Source organism: Oryza sativa, chromosome 12 (assembly GCF_034140825.1).
Source record: "Oryza sativa Japonica Group chromosome 12, ASM3414082v1".
Taxonomy (NCBI): Eukaryota; Viridiplantae; Streptophyta; class Magnoliopsida; order Poales; family Poaceae; genus Oryza; species Oryza sativa.
The window spans coordinates 10,457,542-10,478,201 of record NC_089046.1 but is presented as its reverse complement, the minus strand read 5'-3'; the positions used below and the strand labels follow the sequence as shown (position 1 = coordinate 10,478,201).

Here is a 20,660-nt window from a genome sequence, read left to right as displayed (position 1 = left end):
AATATCAAACAAGAAGCTATTTGTAGGTTCATATGCATAAAGCTAGGTTGTTTTACAATATTTCACAAACGGTAAATTTGTAAAGCATTTAAAAAATAAATATGTAAAGTAAAGCACAATTGTCAGTATAAATAATTGTAGCAACATAATTATCATTTCTCATTAACATCATCAGTGTCGGTGATATGGACCCGGGGGTATCATGTTTAGAGCGAGGAGGTCGCCCCCAAACCCATGTGGCATCCCCTGAGGAGGGTGACGCCCGGGTGGAGCGGCGACCGTCCCCTCCCAGCTTAGGGTACGGAGGCTGCCCCCAGGCCCACGTGGCCCTCCCCCGAGGGGAGTCAGGCCCGAGGTAGGGCGGCGGCCACTCCCTGGCCGAGACTCGATGGAGGAGGATGCCCCCCGATGCCACGTGGCCCTCTCCCGAGGAGAGTTAGGTCCAAGGTAGGGTGGCGGCCACTCCTTCCCAGAGACTGGATGGAGGAGGCTGCCCCCCGATGCCACGTGGCCCTCCCCCGAGAGGGGAGTCAGGCCCAAGGTAGGGTGGCGGCCACTTTTTCCCAGAGACTGGATGGAGGAGGCTGCCCCCCGATGCCACGTGGCCCTCCCCCGAGGGGAGTCAGGCCCGAGGTGGGGCGGCGGCCACTCCCTGGCCGAGACTAGAGGGAGAAGGCTGCCCCAGGCGCCACGTGGCCCTCCCCCGAGGGGGGATCGGGCCCGAGGTCGGGCGGCGGCCGCCCCCTCCCGTGACTAGGGGCTCCCCCGACCCCCTCTCTAGGTCACCATGTACGGTGGGTTAAGTGTCCGCCTCCAGGTGCCTACCTACCCGCATTTATGGCGGCCCGAGTAGTCACGCCACGCCGCATTTAATGTGGCGTGCAATGCATTCAACCGGTCTGTGACTGGTCGAATGACCGATGGGACTGGGGTAGTGCGCCTGTGCGCTGCTCATGTGTCAGGCGACGTGCAGCCTGACATGCCCCATCAAATAATGATGGTGAGAGGTTCTCATCCTCTTATCCCAGCCGGAGTCGGTCCTCCCGCTCTGGTCAAAGCAAGGCTCCCGTTTCCCGGTGTAATAGGAGCCCAGAAGTCCTCACCCATTAAATGGTGACTGACATGTGCACCCCCCGTGTCAGGCGGCAAGATTTGACAGGCCTCATCATCAAGATGACGTGCGCTTGCTTCCCAAGTCAAGAGATAAGACATGCATTTAATGCAAAGATTGTAATCCTTCTCCACCGGAGCTAGGTTAGGTTGTTGGGCCCATGTGGTAACCCCTTGAGGTATAAAAGGAGGTCCAGGCCTAGTAGTGGAAAAAAAGGTGGGGGGGACTCCCAAGCGAACTGGCGCTTGAGTTTCGCAACCCCAAGCACTAGTGTTCTACACTCAATCAATCAAGCACAGGAGTAGGGTATTACGCTTATCAGTGGTCCGAACCTGTATAAACCCCTTTTGTCTCATCGTCTTTGGGGATGGAACCCCTTGAAGGTCACACAGCTTCGCTCCCCAAACCCTCGAATCTCACCCGCTGCCCCCGACCGAACTCACAATGGGGGGCCTCACAGTCCCCTGATGGAGGAGTTTATTCTTTGACATCTGGCGCGCCAGGTAGGGGGCGCGTTCGTGATTTTTGAGGTTCTTTCGAGCGCCGGCGTGACGAGCGTCGCGGCGCCAATGCGGGGGAAGGCGCAGCCTCCTCAGGAGGGTCGCATCGCCCCAAGCAGGGGGCTAGGCTCCCCACATTCTCATCAGAAAAAGCTAGCGGCCAGGTTTTTGTGGCGAGTCTTCGGAATGTCCGATGGCCCCCAAAGTTCCGGCCCAGCCTCACTGAGAGGTACCACGGTAGCGTCAACCCCTCCGAGTCCCTCCAGATCCATACGACGATCATAGAGGCGGCGTGGGGTGATGACCGGGTCAAGGCGAATTTCTTCCCCATGGCCCTCCAGGGCCAAGCACGGGGATCGCTCATGAACCTACCACCTGCCTCGGTCTACTCCTGGGAGGGCTCTTGCAGTTGAGCTCCGGGTGCCGTCGAAGCCCGGGAACCCCTGTGCGGGCTCTTCCGTAGCGGCTAGCTTTGGTCCCGCCGGCTGGCTATGGTGCCCGGCCCGGCTCAACTAATCGTCCTTTCAAGCTTCAAGTATTTTCAATTTTTCAATTCATCAGCTTAATACAGCTTGAAGTCTTATATTTATTTTCCCCCTGTTCTTTTCTCATGGCCCTGTGACGCTCACGTGTTGCGCATTTGTTTGCTCCCTCGGTGATAAGAGCCCAACCTCTCTCCCATCTACATGAACATTTCCTCACTAAGTGTGGGGGCTAAGTTTTCTAGCCCTATTCCAGCCTTAAGTTGAGCTCTGGGTGCCGTCGAAGCCCGGGACCACCTGTGCTGGCTCTTCTGTAGCGGCTAGCTTTGGTCCTGCCGGCTGGCTACGGTGCCCGGCCCGGCTCAACTGTAGACGGGAATCGCTGGCTTTAGAGTTTTTCGGCTCTCACACTCGTGCGAAAGTAGTCGTCCGTGTAGAAGGGAGAGATATTGGAAGGAGGCCACCGAAAGGAAAGAGCAAACAGAATGTGTAGTGTGGGGACACAGGCTCGTGGGAACCTTACCTCGTTTGCTAAGTGGTCACAGGCTTCCCAAAATGGTTCGGAACCCATGGTGGGGGGCCCTCTTCGAGCTAAAGGTTTGAAAGGTCGCGACATGCAAGCAAGGTTTGTGTTTGCCTCATTCATACAAGCAATTCTTTGCTATAAGTGTGGGGGCTACGATTCCTAGCTCTATCCTAGCCCTGCGTCGAGCTCTAGGTACCGTCGATGCCTGAGGCCCCCTGTGCTAGCTTTTCCGTAGCGGCTAGCTTTGACCCCGTCGGCTGGTTACGACGGTCAGCTTCGCTTGATCGCAGGCGAAGATTGCTGGCTATAGAAAGTTCAGTCCTCACACTCGCGCGAAGATAATCGTTTGCATAGAATTATTATTGCTTATATTTATCTCTCGCTCATCTCTTCCTCGCGGTCCCCCGGTACCTATGTGTCGCGCGCCGGCTTGCCTCCCTTGGTAACAAAATGTTTGTATTCGCTTCATCCATTCAAACGATTCTTTGCTTAAAAGTGCGGGAGTTACGATTCCTAGCTCTATCCTAGCCCTGCGTCGAGCTCTGGGTACCGTCAACGCCCGGGGCCCCCTGTGCTAGCTCTTCCGTAGCGGCTGGCTTTGGCCCCGCCGGCTGGCTATGGCACCCAGCTTAGCTTGATCGCGGGTGAAGATTGCTGGCTATAGAAAGTTCAGTCCTCACACTTGCGAAAATAATCGTTTGAATAGATGAAGTAGAACATGAACAGAGGTTAACAAATGGCAGGGGCAAGCGAGGAACGCGGCGTAAGGTCACGGGCCCGAGAGAATCTAACAACGTTTGCTGAATATATATAGAAAATAAGTTCACAGCCTAAGGTACGGGCTAGCGAGTCGCCCTCAAGCTGGGGCGAAAAAGGCGCATGGGTCTTAGTGCCAGCAAAGAAGAAGAGGCCGGGCCCGCATATCATCAGACTAGGAGAGTGGCATTAACCCTGACCACCTGGGGAAGGTTTTGGTCAGGGCTAATGCCGGGGGCTACTTTCGGTGATATGGACCCGGGGGTATCATGTTTAGAGCGAGGAGGTCGCCCCCAAACCCATGTGGCATCCCCTGAGGAGGGTGACGCCCGGGTGGAGCGGCGACCGCCCCCTCCCACCTTAGGGTACGAAGGCTGCCCCCAGACCCACGTGGCCCTCCCCCGAGGGGAGTCAGGCCCGAGGTAGTGCGGCGGCCACTCCCAGGCCGAGACTCGATGGAGGAGGCTGCCCCCCGATGCCACGTGGCCCTCCCCCGAGGGTAGTCAGGCCCAAGGTAGGGTGGCGGCCACTCCTTTCCAGAGACTGGATGGAGGAGGCTGCCCCCCGATGCCACGTGGCCCTCCCCCGAGGGGGGAGTCAGGTCCAAGGTAGGGTGGTGGCCACTCCTTCCCAGAGATTGGATGGAGGAGGCTGCCCCCCGATGCCACGTGGCCCTCCCCCGAGGGGAGTCAGGCCCGAGATGGGGCGGCGGCCACTCCCTTGCCAAGACTAGAGGGAGAAGGCTGCCCCAGGCGCCACGTGGCCCTCCCCCGAGGGGGGATCGGGCCCGAGGTCGGGCGGCGGCCGCCCCCTCCCGTGACTAGGGGTCGGGCTCCCCTGACCCCCTCTCTAGGTCACCATGTACGGTGGGTTAAGTGTCCGCCTCCAGGTGCCCACCTACCCGCATTTATGGCGGCCCGAGTAGTCACGCCATGCCGCATTTAATGCGGAGTGCAATGCACTCAACCGGTCTGTGACCGGTCGAATGACCGATGGGACTAGGGTAGTGCGCCTGTGCGCTGCTCGTGTGTCAGGCAACGTGCAGCCTGACATGTCCCATCAAATAATGATGGTGAGAGGTTCTCATCCTCTTATCCCAGCCGGAGTCGGTCCTCCCGCTCTGGTCAAAGCCAGGCTCCCGTTTCCCGGTGTAATAGGAGCCCAGAAGTTCTCACCCATTAAATGGTGACTGACAGGGGCACCCCCCGTATCAGGCGGCAAGATTTGACAGGCCTCATCATCAAGATGACGTGCGCTTGCTTCCCAAGTCAAGAGACAAGACATGCATTTAATGCAAAGATTGTAATCCTTCTCCACCGGAGCTAGGTTAGGTGTGGTAACCCCTTGAGGTATAAAAGGAGGTCCAGGCCTAGTAGTGGAAAAAAGGGGGGGACTCCCGAGCGAACTGGCGCTTGAGTTTCGCAACCCCAAGCACTGATGTTCTACACTCAATCAATCAAGCACAGGAGTAGGGTATTACGCTTATCGGTGGCCCGAACCTATATAAACCCCTTTTGTCTCATCGTCTTTGGGGATGGTACCCCTTGAAGGTCACACAGCTTCGCTCACCAAACCCTTGAATCTCACCCGCTGCCCCCGGCCGAACTCACAATGGGGGGCCTCACAGTCCCCTGATGGAGGAGTTAATTCTCCGACAATCAGAAATCATAAAACATCATACTTGCACCTTCCACGTTAGCAAGTCATAATTATAATTAAAACCATCATCAAGTTCCCATTCTCAACCATATTTAAAAGCGTTTTTAGAAAGATTAAAATTATACTCATGCTGCTCCCTCCGTCCCCCCCCCCCCAAAAAAAAACAACCTCACAACCTCATACTAGGATGCGATACATCCTAGTATGTTCAGATTAGTTGCACTAGGATGTGTCACATCCTAGTATAAGGTTAGCTTTTTTGGGACGGATGGAGTACTTCCCAAGTCGCTTTTGGCCACGAGCACGGCTAACCGGTTAGTTTTATCTCTGCAGAGTTCGTACAAATCCACATGACTCTAGTTGGTTTGGTGCCAGCCTAACACCCCACACTCTACATATTGAGGGCAGGCTAGAGGTCACAACATAACCGTTACATTGTCTAGTGTCTAGCCTTGTATCAGCGACGACAAGTGTGACTCCACCCTAGGAATGACCCAGAGCCGCTAGGTGGTGGGCCTATCCCTTAAACTTAACACCGTGGCGGCAAACACATATGTTTCCCCACGATGCACTAAACCATTGTATTGGACAAAGTAAGGCGCCCAAACTACTCTTAGCGAGCAAATAGGTAGCTCCTCTGAATAATCGTTAAGACTAATTCATACTACTCCAGCCTACCAATATGCAAGGCTAAATCGCTAAGACGAATGCTCCCCCTATCAGTGCACAACTACTACCATATGTACACCACTCGTCACTGTTGACGGCTGTTAAGTGCCAAATTAACGCCGTCAATACCTGCATAAAACCATAGATGTAAAACATCCAACATAGTGGTAGGATTTATTTCTAACAATTTCCACGAGTGTTAGTGTATATTCGTATACAGGAGACAAACTACCTATGTTGAGAAGAAATATATATGAAGGAGGAGGAGAATCAAACTCGTATCCAAACATATGGAGTTTTAGACCTAAAAACCCAATTAAACACCTCCAAATGGGTCAAACATTCATACCAATGGATTGAAGGGCCCAAAATGAGTGTCTAGGCTGAAAACCGGGGCCAACAGAGCCGGCAAGGGTTCGGCCGATCCTGACAGAGGCCGCTGGCCCAGGGCGAAGTTGCATCCGGTAGATAACGCTCTCCCAATGACAGTTATGACCATTTCCGACACTCCAACCGTCATCCAAATGGACACTTGGCATGAGGAGAGTGAATATGCTCATTGGATGCCATGGAGGATCTCCACACTCCCAAGCAAGCTCCACACTATAAATACCCCTATCATCTCCCTCATTCACACACACCAAGGTATGAGTTGAATTACAAGAGGCTCTACTGTACTTTATTATATATTAGAATAGGGAGAGAGTAAGGTAGAAGAAATCGGAGGAATCCTGGAGTTATCGGCAATCTCCTCTTACTTTTGTATCTTGTTAATTACTCTACTTTAATAGAAATATCATTCTGAGTAATTAAGATTCGCTTAGTGAGAATTACTTCTTGGTTAGTTCCTAATTAGCATGCGTGATAATTGTTCTCTATAGTCCATTAATTTATAGTGATTGCTTTAGTGTTTGATCGGCACTAGAGTAGTTATTAATTATGTAGATGCGGTGTCAGGGTAATTAATTTTCAGTGGTTGCTACGTATTCCATAGTACGTTTGAGGTGGGTGTAGAGGTGGTGACAGCCCTCAAGAGCACTTAAGTCCTCCCTGTCCGGGTACGTAATAGAGTGATATCTGGGAACAGCGGGTTGTCAGTGCCTGAACTATTGCGTTAAGATTAAAGTTAAGCTTTCCCTAGACATTGTTTCTTATTAGGAAATCATCTCTGCCCTCTGCCCACATTAGCTTTGTGTCCTTGGATGAACCTGACGAGGAGTTGAACTCATACGTTCCCTGTGGAAATTGATACTCTAAAATACTTCTGGGTGAAGTGCTACATCGGTTTCTTCCATGCGTTTGCGGATTCTATCTGTGACGTTAAGAAATACCAATAGCCACCCAAGTCTAGAATCATGTTTTTCCTCCATTTTAGTTCACAAATAAATAGAGGCACTGTGGGGGAGTCCATCCGCCACATCCGGCGTTGCGGGTCTGACTTGCGGCCATCCCAGCGCTTCAAGCCGTCCCCACCCACCCACCAGCCATCCATCGCAGAGGTCCGGCGAGCCATCGGCCTCGACAACGATGACCCTTCGGTGTCCTCCCGCCGTGGGGAGAGGCAGTTCGTGTTCCGGCAGCCGAAGGACGATGGGGTGGGGGGGGGAGGGAGAGGGGGTTGAGCTGCCTTGTCCACCACCACCGCCGCTGCCGGATATAGAGGAGGAGAAGATGGGATGGAGAGAGGATGAGGAGGGGAGGAGGAGAAGGACAAGAGGAATGGCGGATGAAGAGGATTAGGTGTGAGAGAGAGAGAGAGGGCGATGGTGTGTGGTGAGACGAGCGGATAAGGTCGAGTTGGCTTGGCTTAGTTTTTGTGACGAATGCAGCCATCATGATCCTGTATACCAAAGGGGTATTGTCCAACAAACAGATATGTTGCTCAACCCTTGAAGCTACCCATAGTTGTCATGTTGTGGCTTTAACCATGCACTCTCTCGGGACATCCAGGCCTTGTGCACTTCATGTCATACATCATCCTATTTTGAAATCTTCACCCTAAAATCCCGCCTCTGTAGAAATGCCCACCTCTTCACGACATAATGTAGGTACCCTTTGTCATGAAACATCTGTCGAACTGCACCTGCTTACAACCATACCGCCAGTGGTCATCTAAACCATCGTTAATCCTCAGACGACTCATCGATATGGTTGTTCAATCATCAGGTACGTTCGTTTCCTCGTTTTTTAGTTCTACCTCTTCCGCTGTCGCCTCATTCTCCTCCATTACGTCAACAACCAAAGGTGAGTCCGACTCATCGTCATCCTATTCATTGGCCGGGCAATTACTATCAGGCACAACGAACTCTACCAGTGCAATAACCTCTTTCGGTGCTTTGCCTTGACCACTCGTACAAACACTAACTTCTTCCACGACCACAATAGGAGATTGTTCCACCTCCGTGCAGCTTGTCTCGCGGTTCCAAAAACATCTATTTTCTTCTGCACCAGTATTGCCAGACTATACCCTTTCTCCTTTACTTTAGCCACAAAATTTCTCCAACTCCCAGTAGATGCAAGCCCCTTACCGGCCACACATCTTTTATGATAAAAATTTTCAACAACGGATCTACCTTGAACATATTATGTAGCCACCCTAGCACATTGTTCATAATAAACTGCCTTGGATTTGGTAAAAAAAAAAACTGCCTTGGTGCATTCAGGCTAGTATCGACGAATGCATATACAGTCGAATCTACTCCACTGTCACAAAGTTGTATGGGAACATCGCCATAATACCACGAAAAGGCACATCACCTAACATCCTAAAATAACATGCCAAATTGTCTTACCATGTTACTACCCAATAAAGTCTTCTTAGTGATCACTACTTGAAAATTAATAGATTGCTACTCACCTCACAAAATATGTACTAACTTCGAACTAATTTTAACATATAACTAATTTAATATATGTACTAACATTGAACAATGAGAAATGATTAACAAATTATACGTATTAACATTCAACAATGAGAAACGATTAACAAATAACAAGCATCATACTTTGGGATTAAAACTTCACAAGCCTCATACTTCGGGATTACAAATTCACATGCCTCATACTTAAGGATTAAAAGTTCATACCTTAACCACCGTCGCCTCCCCTTCCCTCCGGCCCATGATGGCTCTCCCGCGCGATGGCGACGGCAACGACGATGTGGTCTTGAGCTCCTTCAACGAAAATATGTGCACAATTGGCTCGGTGGGGAGGTGATATAAATGGGCCTGTTAACCTCCCATTGTTCAATAGGGTTGGTGAGGGGGGGGGGAGGGGGCTGTCGTACTACGGTTGCCAGGCGATGGGGCCTGTTGAATGGCCGAAGTTCGACATGTTCCCTATCGAACGCCCGCAGCTCGACATGTTCCAGTCGAACACACCTCGTTTGATTGCCTGGCCTATCGATCCTTTGTCGTTCGATAGACCCTATTTTGGCGGATAAATCCGGATGCCAACTATTATTGTGATTTTCCATTAAAATAATAATATTTCTAAAAAAATCCATGTTTGGGCAACCAGACTAAACACACTATGCCCTCTAGCTAGCGATTACTCTTGGCTTGAGCACAATTAAAAAAAAGAAAGAAAAACAACGAGAATGGGCAGCGATACACGGATGAAAAAAGAAAAAGAGGGGAGCTTCTCCCGTAGAAATAAAAAGAGGAAATGTGTAAAAAAAGAGGAAAATGTTGGTTGCATGGAGAACAAGGCAAGTGGGAGACATACACTATAAGGTGAGATACACGGATGAAAAAAGAAAAAGAGGGGAGCTTCTCCCGTAGAAATAAAAAGAGGAAATGTGTAAAAAAAGAGGAAAATGTTGGTTGCGTGGAGAACAAGGCAAGTGGGAGACAGACACTATAGGGTGAGACATCATAGGCCTAGTTTAGTTCCCTAATTTTTTTCCCAAAAACATCATTTTGAATCTTTGGACATATACATGGAGCATTAAATATAGATTAAAAAAACTACTTGCACAGTTATGGAAAACTTGCGAGACGAATCTTTTGAGCCTAATTAGTCCATGATTAGTCATAAGTACTACAGTAACCTACATATGCTAATAACGAATTAATTAATTAGCGTCAAAAGATTCGTCTCGCGGTTTTCAGGCGAGTTAATTATGAAATTAGTTTTTTCATTTGTGTTCGAAAACCCTTTCTGACATCCGGTCAAACATCCGATGTGACACCTAAAATTTTTTTGTATGCACTATTATTCAATGGTTTTTGTGTGAGATTTGATCTGCTATAACATGAGTATAACATGAGTGTGACTTACAAATCTGTTGACTGCACTAATTTGATTAGCATACAGTATTTCTAAGCTATAAAGAGGGGAAAATAACTGGGTTGAAGACACATGACTTCCACCTGCTTTTGCATCGAATACTTCCAATTGGAATTTGAGGGTATTTGCAGAAAGACATTTGTGATGCACTATTACAGTTAGGTAGCTTTTTTCGTCAACTATGCTCTAAGTCATTGAAGCTTGATGTGCTGGAAAAGTTAGAAGAACAAATAATATTTGTGTTGTGCAAATTGGAAATGATTTTTCCACCTGCATTTTTTGATATTGTGGTACACTTAGCAGTCCATTTACCACAACAAGCAAGACTTGGTGGACCTGTACAGTATAGATGGATGTTTTTTATTGAAAGGTATGTGTTGATTAGGATCCTTCTGTTTGTTCTATAATTTTGTCGTTGTACTGTAGTAAGTGTATATTATTGGTATGTAGGTTCCTTGGTACTTTGAAAGGCATGGTGAGCAATAGGGCACATCCAGAGGGTTCAATCGCGGAAGCCTATATTATGAAGGAGTGCTCAACATTTTGCTCTATGTATCTCAATGGAATTGAGACAAGGTTCAATAGGGAAGAGAGAAACTATGATGGAGAGAGGCAATTCGCTGATCACTACTCAATATTTTCATCTAGATTCCGTGCTTTTGGTCACAAGAATGACGTAATCCTAACACAAGATCAATATAATTCCCTGTGTTGGTACGTGCTCAATAATTGTGAAGAACTGCAAGGGTTCCTATAGTAAGTAAAATAAAATGATATTTCAATAATAGTTACAAATAATTACATAGTTACTTGTACTAATATATCACATGTCGCAACAACATTTTAGTGAGCATGAGGACGTTTTAGAGGCACAAGGTGTGGGAAATATAGCAAATAGACAGAAACAAGAGTTTGCTACATGGCTGCGCCAAAGAGTAAGCTCACACTTGGCTTCACATAAACTATATGTCCATTGTTTGCATTAGCTAACATGCATTATTTTTGGCAATAAGGTTATAGATTTGTGCAAGGATGGTTCATCCCAAGTATCTGATTGTTTATATGCCCTTGCAATTGGACCACACAAAAAAGTACATAAATACTCTGGATGTATTATTGGTGGAGTTAGATTTTTAACAAAGGAGCGGGAGGAAGGTCGAAAAACTCAAAACAGTGGAGTATGCGTTGAGGGTCCACATAAAGGGAAAATCATAACATACTATGGTACTCTCACAGACATATATGTCTTGGATTATCCTAATGATCGGCAAGTTGCATTGTTTATGTGTGATTGGTACGATCTGGAGAGAAACAAACCAGTGATCATTGACAATGACTTTGTTAGTATTAATATAAGCAAAAGGTGGTACACAGATGACAATTATGTATTGGCTAGTCAAGTTAAGCAGGTCTTTTATGTACTTCATACTAAATTGAAGGGGAATTGGCAAGTAGTGCAAAAGGTTAACCATCGGCACCTATTTGATCCAGAGGTTTGGAGTGCTGGGAGTGAAAGTGCTTTAGACATCGGTGCTAATGAAGATATTGCCTTTCAAGAAGAAGAGGGTGGTGATATTGTTCTGGATGATACTTTTGAAGCTAATACATTGAGTCGCGATGATGTGATTCCAGAAATTGTTAGTGATCCAAAAGAGATAGCATCTTTAAAGGAGGGTCCTGTTTCTCGAAGTGAATGTGAAGAAGAAACTGAGAATTAGATTTCTTGTGATTCTATTATACATCAGTAAGTATGGAAGTAAATTAATGAATGTTTTCCTTCATATAACTTATGTTACATATTTTAATTATTGCTCTAGTTATATATGAACTAATAATGCTGTCAAAACTTCTTACTCTTATCAATTGTTTGTGCAGTTTGTTTGTTTTTATTTATTTATTTGTTACTCCATTACTTGATTATGCTCACTTATTTATTTATTGTTAGCTGCAGATGGCACCTGGACAGAAAGTTTGGCCTCCAAGAAACTCACAACCATCTAATTGCCCACAAACTCAGCATGTTTCTACTTCCAACTCCAAGAAAGTGCGTGGAAAGAATAAATCAAAAGGTCTGGAGCTCCTGATAAAAAAAGCTGGTCACCCACTGAACTTGAATATTTCAGTAGAGAGGAGGCCAATTGGAGAAAATCATGAACTACTTTCAAGGGAGATTGGGATTGTTACTAGGTACCATGCACCTATCAAACGCATTGGTTGGAACAATTTTAGTGAGGCTGACAAAGAACCTGTCACGCCCAGAAATTTAACCCAAATTTCCAGACTATTTTGCGTATTAAATCCCTGTCCAGGACCATCCAGGGTACACAAAACGACAAGTAATATACAGTTCCAAACGTAAATAAAGCGTAAAATACTTACGGAAGAGGCACTTAGTCCTCACACCGAAATAGAACGACAGCAGCGGAAAAAGGCGATCCTAGCGGGGCTTCAGCTCCACTCCACAGGCAAAACTCAACTGGGGTCTGAGCCTTGGTCCTCTAACTCCATCTTCAGCTCAGAAGCACTACACTTCTGAAAAAGGGGGAATAATAGCAAGACTGAGTACAACTACCGTACTCAGCAAGCCACACCAACGATGCAGATGTGCAAGGGGATACAAGGATGGTTTGTGGCTATTTGCATAATGGCGGTTGTAAAACATTTTATTGAGCAAAACAGTAAAACGGTTGAGTAATTAAAGTAATATTGAATCTCCACTGATCAACGCTACACCACGTTGAACAGGCCCAACCAACCCACCTGAACTACAGTGTATTGAGTCGATTTATTAAGGTGGGACTAATCACGGTGAATCTGGTCGACCGCCCATAACCGCGGGCACGGCTATTCGAATAGCTTTACTCTGATCAGAGGTGTACAACTGTACCCACAAGACACAGCCCCACGACACGTTTCCGTGCGCCGACATGCCACCACGACATACCGGAAAGAGGCCGTGACAGGACCCTTCGCATAACCCCCTCTAACCAAGCACACCACACCTCAGGTTTCACCCTCACTCCTCGCAAGGCAGCGGGCAGTCCCCTCTCGTGCCTAGGTGAATCCGGAAGCCGCATAGGCCGTCGCAGGGCCCATCCAAACTCCATCACACCCACCCTTGCCTGGATGCGTCGGCTAGAGGAAAGCTACACTACAAGCCCAGCCGTTGCCCACGCTGGCTTGTGGTAAGTACGATAAGTTCTTCCAGGGCATCCCGTGAACTGGTCCTTAATTGCCATGGGTGCGACTAGCAAAACCATGCACCCACAGCCCACCATTCAGTCGCATTTTAGTTGGATAATTACGACCATGAAGCATGGCCAGATGTCTCGAGCACGCAGCTCACTCTGATACTAAAAAGGTCTAATACTGTAATTATCCCATCAACTGAGCTAGGTCACATAAGTAACATGAGCTAGTCGATTCATTACCCAAGGTTGATAAAGAACAGATATCAAGTAAATATGGCACAAGCGAGCAGATAGGTAATACCCGGATCCCATGTAATTAGCAAAACATGCCTATTTATTTGTAAACGGTAAAACATTTATAAATTGGGATCAACATGCTCAAGGGGAATGTGTGACTTGCCTTGCTTCTTCACTTGGATCTTATGAACTCTTATCCTTGCGAACGCGATCTTCCGAAACGACGGGAACTACACGCTGGCATGCAAAACGAGGAAAACTCTAATAAAAACCAAGGAAACAGTACATAAAAAGTAAACAAACATGTAGAGCTCAATTTTAGATGAATTTTGCAAGTTGAATGGCCCAATTTGGAGTTCGAATGAATTAGATATGAATTTTAGAAGTTTTGAGCCATTTAAATGGATTTCTATAATTATTAATGATTTATTGCGCAATTATCAATTATTTTCTCAAAGGAAAAGGCATTCGCTGACGTCAGCAAGGGGCGCCGGCGCCGACAGGCGGGCCCCACACGTCAGCGAGACGAGGTGGCGGTCCACCGTGGACCGGGACCACAATGGACGGTCCACCGCCGGTCCACGGGTTGGACGGCCCAGATCGGCCAAGGCCAATCGGACGGCTGGGGACGGCCGGGCGACGCGGCCTGGCCAGCGCGCACACAAGGCTGGCGGCGGCGGCGGCTGGGACCAAAGCGACGGCGGCACACGGGCTGGGCGGCCACCGGCGGCGGCGGCACGGCGCGCGCAAGCACGGGAGGCGGCCGGCCAAGGGGAGAAACAGGGAAGAGGGAGGAGTGCTCACCGAGGGCGGCGACGGCGAGACGACCACGGAGAGGCGACCGGCGGCGGAAAGGATGGCGGCGGTCGGCACGGGAGGCGACGAGAACGGCGTTCCGACGACGCCCGACCACGGCGGAGCCGCGGCCGAGGGGCGGTGGGATGCAGCGAATGCGGTGGAGGCGGTGGCGTGGCGTGAGGTAGATGGGGACGGCGGCAAGAGGCGGCCGGTTGGCGGCAGTTAGTGGTGGGGCTCGGGTTTGAGGTGGGAATGGTGTTCCAAGGGGTGCGAGTGGAAAAGGAGGGGCGGACGGGCAGCGGCAAGGCACGGCGAAGCCGACGGCGGTGTTGGCGCGGCGTGGCAGCGGCGGCGAGGTGCGACCGGAGGCGGTGAATATGTCGGCGACCTCGGGTGCACGGTGAAATGGTGGTTTCGGTAGGGAAAGGGGAAAACGGAGCGGTGGCTGAGCTAGCCCGCGTGGCGGAGAAGCTGGCGATGTTGGCGGCGCGAAGCGGCGACGGCTATGGTGGCGGTGGTGCGCGGCTGGAGTTGGCGATGGTGGAGGAAAGAGATGGTGCGCGTGGCGGCGGTGCTTCGGAGGCGGGGAGGGGAAATGGAGCGGATGCCAGGGTGCGGTGGGGCGATGCAAAGCTATAGGTGGCAGCGGCGCAGTGCGGGGGCGACGGAAACGGTGATGGCGCGCGGCTGGATGGTCGCCGGCGTGCGGCGGCGCACGAGAGCGGCGTGGGGAGCTCGAGAGAGCGCGCGGGAGGGGGCGGCGAGTTGGGGAAATGGATGAGGGGAGGCCGGGGTACACTTTTATAGGCCCCGGAGGGGGAGATCGTGGCCGAGTGGGGCGGCAACGGCCGGCGAAGTGGCGAGGCATCGTGGGATCGTGGGGGGGCCAAACTGGCGCCGGTTTTTGGGGAAAAACGGGGGAGGAGGTGGAGGAGAGGGGTGGCTTCCGGTCCCACGCGAGAGAGGGCTCGAGGAGGCCGGGAATGGCGGCGACGTGGGCGGTTTTCGGCGGCCATGGCGGCAACGGCAGTTGCCGGCCTGAGGTTGGGGATGACAGGTGGGCCCATGGGTCCCATCTGTTGGCCAAAGAGGAGAGGGAGGCCGGCTGGGGAGGCAGAGTAGACTTCGGGGAGGAGAGGGCCGAGCGGCGAGCTAGGCCGAGGGAGAGAGAGAGCCCGAGAGGGGGAGGGGGAAGGAGAGAGGGGCGAGCGGGCCAAGGAGGGGGAAAAGATCTTGGGCCGAAAGCGGCCCAAAGACAAAGAGGGGAAATTTTGTTTGTTTTCTTTTTATTTTAATTGATTAAATGAACTTTGTGCTATTAAAGTTATTTCTTGAGCTCCGAAAATTCACTAGAAATTTCAGAGAGTATTTTAAGGCACAAAGAATATTACAAAATATTCCCGGCCAATGATTTTAAGGGAAAATTTTAATTCTCCCATTAATTCATTCGAATAAATTGCTTTAACTTTTAATATAATTTCTAGAAATGCATTATTAAATGATTTTTAAACCCGAACGAAAATCGGGGCGTTACAGAACCTTTGTATGAGCTTCTGAAGGTGTATAATATTATCATTTTTATTCCTTTATGTAATATCTTTGACTTCTCTGGAGTGATCTTGCAAATACTAACATCTGAATTCTATCTTTTGCAGATGAAATTCAACTTAGATTTATCTGAACCTCATGTTAAAGGCTGTCTGGAGCTACTATTTTCATCAAGCTATAAAACATTTCACCATAGATGCTATACTCATTATCTCAAGTCTGGTGGTGGGGACAGTACTCGTAACAGTCCATATGAACCCCTTCGTGACAGACCTGGTGATTGGACTTGGCTTTGTGATCATTTCGAAACAGAAGAATTTCATGTATATGATTCTTTGCATGCTTTATCTTATATCTGAATGCATGCCTCTTAACAACTAGCTAAATTTATTTCTTCTTCATATTAACTAAGGCATTTTCTATGTGTTCCTTTGGCTATTCTTGCCATATGTAGAAAAAATCAGTTATAGGGAAAGCTAATCGGATGAAACTGTCATATGTTCATAAAAAGGGAACCAAACCATTTGTGGCACTTCAGCATGAATTAGTAAGCTAAATTTCATCTACTTTCCGTATGATTTATTTTTCGTAAGCATCTGTTTAAGTAAATATTATGTCTTGGCAGAGTTGTGATCAAATCTCATTGTACAAGGAATGCTATTGTAGTGACAAAGGATGGGCGTCAAGAGATGCTAGACAGAACTATGTAAGTATCATTCTAACGAGTCATTTTCACTATAGTTAAGTGTCTTCTTGTGCTAACAAAAACTTTTGATTTTTTTCTGTATAAAGGAAACAATGTTACAGATGCAGCATGAAAATGAGCAAGAAGGTGCAATCCAGCTGACAGAGCAACAAATTTGTGAGAAGGTGCTTGGGAAGGCATATGGATATATTAGAGGGAGAGGTCATGGTCCGAAACCTAATAGAAGAGCTTCATCAACTTCAGCAAACACCTATCAACAAATGGAAGAAGAATTGGCTTCTACAAAACAAACTGCGGCAGTTCAACAAAACCAGCTTGCAGTACAACAAAATCAGCTTGAATCTCAACAAAAGCAACTTGATTGGTTGCGCAGTGTCGTGTCCAAACTTGCTGGTATTCCACCTCCTGCTATGGATGATAATGATGCCTCAGGACCATCCCACACAACCACAACTTCAATTGATGGATCCGCTATGCAACATTTTTTTCTTCTAAAAGAAAAACAGAATATAGTGTTATAATACATAGAAATGCCAATTAACTTTTGTTAAATTTATTTGATAGGTTCACTGGTTTTGGATGGAATGTCAAGGAGATCATGATTTTGAAGATCTTTGATTAGGAGGTATTACTACTAGAAATTGATTGCCCAAACCATATGGAAACTTGAGCATGCATGTTGTACTGCTTCTATAAATTCATGTTTGAATTGAATCTCTAATGTATACGCTGGAATTCTATAAATTTTCCAATCGACTTTTTATGTCCTGTTTCTATTAAAACTCCACTGTAGTCATAGCACTGTTCTGAATTTTTTTCAATTAAATTTTAGCAATGTTTCCCATACTCCATGCATCTTAAAGTTGCAACTAAATTGAAACTTCGTTCCTTTGAAATAAGTTCGTCATTAACAATTTTAAAGAAGACAGGATTAGAGGATCGACCAGATCAACATAGTAGTGAATACGAACATTTTATATATGTGATCCAGTCCATGACATTTTCTAATTTCCCTGAGATTAGCCAGGAACACCGCAACGTAATCTCCCAGGCTACTACATCATCTTGACAATACTCATCATGGTGTTTCAAAACAAGCATCAGGTTGCGATACTCCAAGAGACTTGTATAAACTCAACCATAGTACTACAGAAATTTTGTTTACTTGGTGGTACAGTGATTCGTAGTTCTATTCAGATAGAAGTGATTCATATTTTTCTTCAAATAGATTACTCCTTTAGAAGTTGACTTTTGGGTATAATGATTTCCTTGTAAGACTGCACATCAGTTTTAATGTGTTACCGTGTCAAGCATGTACTCAAAGGTGAAGCTTGAGATGAGTTTATTGTAGCACTATTCTGCAGTTGATGCTATGGTAACCTAGTTGATTCATATATGAATTGCACATCAAATTGCCATAGTACTATAGTTTCTATTAATTGCTCTGTCTGAATTGAATTATGCAGTGGGTGAACAAACCTTTAGTCACCAAGGTAATTAATGTTCTAGCTGGCAGGATGTATGTACTTACCAAGGAGGGTTGGACACAGCATACTTTTAGTTGCCAATTACTTAGTGGCAAATTATAAATAGTCACCAAGCAACCTTGGTTATTAGATATTTTTAGTTACCAAGTACCACTTGGTTCTAAAAAATATATAGTTACCAACATTTTGTTGGTGACTATTGCTTTTACATATTGTTACCAACTATGGTTGGTAAGTAATGATATTATCTTTAACAACCGAGGAGATCACACGTTGGTTACAAAATACATTTAGCAAACCGGGTTGTAGCCACCAAGATGCGACCAAGGTTCATTGGTAGCGAAAACTCAATAGCAACTAGCTTGTAGCTTATTGTCACCAACCACCTTGGTAACTAATGGTCTGTTTTCTTGTAGTGTTATGAAATTAGTTTTTTTATTTGTGTTCGAAAACCCTTTCTGACATCCGGTCAAACATTCGATGTGACACCTAAATTTTTTTTTTCGCGAACTAAACAGAGTTAAGTTTGTCGAGCAAGTCATTTGACCGATATGTGGGGCGCTTAGTGTTGTGGGCCCCACATGGCCGTGAGTGAGGCTATAATACGAGTCGTGACTCGTGTGCTTAATACGACATGTGCGGCGATGGGGGGCCACTCGCCCGAACGGATCGCGCTGCGAGCAACCGTGGATGAAGATTCTACGGTCCAGATGATCTCGATCGATTAGTTTGGGGGTCCATAGAAAGGTTCGCAAATTAAGCAAACAAATTTCTTTTGCTAGCCGATCCAACTGCATGCCATATGCATGCTTCGCAATAACAATTAATTAAAATAAATAAGGTCATTTTGTACACTGCCTTGTCTTAATTTCTCATCACTTGATTTTCACATGCATACTTTTAAAACTGATAAATGGTATTTTTTAGAAGTTATAGAAAAATGTAGTTTAAATCACACGATAATATGCTGTTCCGTTTTACGTGTTACTCCCTTCCGTTTTATAATGTAAAACTTTCTAGCATTGCCTACATACATATGTCTAGATTCATTAATATCTAAATGAATATGGGCAATGCTAGAAAGTTTTACATTGTGAAACGGAGGAAGTAGAACTTAGGAGTATTCTCGACCCTTTCTAAAGAAACTCAGCCTAAGTACTCCAATTAAGATACTTATTTGTTTTGAGATATATATAATTTATTAGGAAAATGCTACACACACGACTACGGCGTCCGACTGTCGTACGACCACGGCGTAAGCGACGTGATCTATTCCCAAGTCGAAGCTAAGCAGCTAAATAAACGTTTGCTTTGCATATCTTGTGAAACAGTGATCAAACTTGGTTGTATTCTTTGTAATTTCAATCGGTGAACTAAACAGAACATTTGCATGTTTTATTTTTATTTAAGATTTAGAAACTATGCTTGTGGTTTTGGACATCACTGCATTTATATTTTGTTTAATACAACCTGTTATAGCCATAAAAATAGAACTTGAAACTGTGGTATATACTCTCTCCGTTTCATATTATAAGTTAAACTACTTTGATATTGATCAAAGTTAAACTACTTTAAATTTAACTAAGTTTATAGATAAATATAGTAATATTTGTAATATCTTGGAGTGAAAATATTACTATTTTTTTACGAACTTGGTCAAACTTCAAACAATTTAACTTTGATCAAAGTCAAAACTTTTTGTAACCTGAAACGGAGGAGTATATTAAGAGGGTTAAAAAAAAACTTGTATGGAAAATGGGCATCTGCAGCTGTGAAAACATTACAAGAGAATGTTAGAGATCGAAGTTAGCAGGCAGTGATTCAGATCGACCAAAATTCCGGCAGAAATGTCGTATAGCCATGTCCGCCATGTTAATGCTGTCTTCCAGAGTTTGGGCTTAGAGTCTAGACTTGTATATGGGCTTGCATGGCATTAGACCGATTCATATATAGAGTCGTCTCACGTCGTCACGTTGTTTATTGTTGCCGTTTCAATCGTATGGTAGTCGGATGATTTACGTTGGACTTATAGCAGGGTTGAATTTATTATGCTGTGTTTGAATGTTTAATTTTGAACGGAGGAAGGAAGGATGATTACGCACGCTGTCTATACTACTACTAGTAGCAGCGCGCTGTGTATTGCATTAATTAAATTGCTAGCTGTAGCTAGTAATCTCCTCTCCACCCACGCCCAGACCCAGCGCTACACTATTACGAGAGAGTTTCTTAGCATCAATCAATCGAGAGGCGAGAGATGATCTATTAGAATCGAAAGAGGAGGCGCCGCACCACGCACACCACCATTTACAGATTCTTCCACTCGATCCTCTCGTCTCCGCGCCTCTCCATCTCCTCGTCTCGATCGCCTCCGCCGCCCGCACCTCGATCGATCGCGCGCCGCGCGCGCGCGTCATGGCCACCGACGGAGATCCTCCACCGCCACCGCCGTCGTCGTCGCCGTCGCCACCGCCACCGCCACCGCCACCGCCGCCGGAGCGGATGGTAGCAGCAGAACGGTACGCGCACACGATCGATCGAATCCCTCCCCGTTCCCGTCCAATTAATCCAGTAGCGTTGCTACTTTGCTTTAAGCCCCAGCGAGCGTGCGAGCGTGCGTGCGTGCTGCTTGTTGGATTTGATTTGGACTTTTGATTTCTCGTTCGCCGACTCGCTTCGTGGATCTCTTACTGCGCCGCGATT

The 20,660-nt window shown here is 47.0% G+C and overlaps 2 long non-coding RNA genes across 2 annotated transcripts; both read left to right on the top strand.

Annotated features, from left to right (window-relative positions):
• Window positions 1-10,030: 10,030 nt before the first annotated feature.
• On the top strand, window positions 10,031-10,930 carry LOC112937360 (uncharacterized). Its single transcript, XR_003239898.2, has 3 exons — window positions 10,031-10,363; window positions 10,444-10,749; window positions 10,841-10,930. It is a non-coding gene; the product is annotated as an uncharacterized lncRNA (long non-coding RNA).
• A 5,308-nt stretch (window positions 10,931-16,238) lies between these two features.
• LOC107279582 (uncharacterized) lies at window positions 16,239-16,964 on the top strand. The gene is made up of 3 exons (XR_001541901.3): window positions 16,239-16,314; window positions 16,393-16,473; window positions 16,560-16,964. It is a non-coding gene; the product is annotated as an uncharacterized lncRNA (long non-coding RNA).
• The last annotated feature ends 3,696 nt before the right edge of the window (window positions 16,965-20,660 follow it).